This window comes from Podarcis pityusensis (assembly GCF_964106645.2).
Source record: "Podarcis pityusensis genome assembly, chromosome: 17".
NCBI lineage: Eukaryota > Metazoa > Chordata > Lepidosauria > Squamata > Lacertidae > Podarcis > Podarcis pityusensis.
The window spans coordinates 7,871,039-7,872,115 of NC_138042.1; positions in this window are offsets into that span (position 1 = coordinate 7,871,039).

Below are 1,077 nucleotides of genomic sequence, written 5' to 3' on the forward strand. Positions count from 1 at the left end.
ATGCTGGCCACATGACCTGGAAAGCTTTCCGCAGACAAACGCCGGCTCCCTCGGCCTGTAAAGCGAGATGAGTGCCGCAACTCCATAGTCGCCTTTGACTGGACTTAACTATCCAGGGGTCCTTTACCTTTTACCACACAGAACCTGTGGGCTGCACACTGTCTTGTCGCATGAGGGGGTGGGGTGAGCGAGGGCAAAATTTGATGCTCCCCTCAGCCCTCCCACCTCTTTTCTAAAGCTGAGAAAAACGCTAACTAGGCTTTGGAAGCACCCTGCCAGAGCCCTTGCAGCTCATTCCCAAAGCCCAGAGCCTCGCTTACACTGTGCCAGGGCTGGGGCAGGGGCATCAAAAGTTGTCAAGGGCTGCCCAAAACGGCCTTGAAGGCCACACACTGGACCACCCTGTTTTATTTCTTCATCAGCTTCTTGCCAAGCGGAATTCAACAGGTGATGCTGTTTTCTGTCCCGCACCTGTAAGCTTCTCCTGGAGAATTTCGAATTTAACATAGGTGTGGTCAAGATGCCAGAAAGAAAAGCTGCCAAGCATACTTAAAAACAGCAGAGCCAATTGATGGGGATTTTGGAACCCAATCTTGGATATGCGACTGTAAAATTCTAATCTGAAAAGCCAAATAAATAAATTTATGTACATATAAAGGATTTTGGAACTCAATCTCGGAACAACATCTCTTCCCCACCCCAATATACCTATCAATATTCCTGCCGCCGGAGTCCATCTGCCTCCCCTTTGTAGCTTTGCCGAGGGAGGAATTTTGGGTCCTGAGCTCCTCGGGGCAGAGACTCACCTCCGTCTCTTCCTACTCCGTCCAGCTCCAGGGGCGCCGATGGTTCCAGCCAGGCTCCCGCGTCCCAGGCAAGGCGCCGCGAAGTGGAGGAAGGTCGGCGCCCACGACGATCGGACACTCGCAGGGCAGCTCGTGGGAACTCCGGTTGGCTGGCTGGCTAGCTGGCTGGCTGCCGCCGTCCAGGCCGTGCAGTCCTGGCTTCGGCCGCCGCCAGGTGAGCGGGGAGGCGGCGCCTCACCTGACTCAGGTGCACGGAGGGAAGTACCTGGGC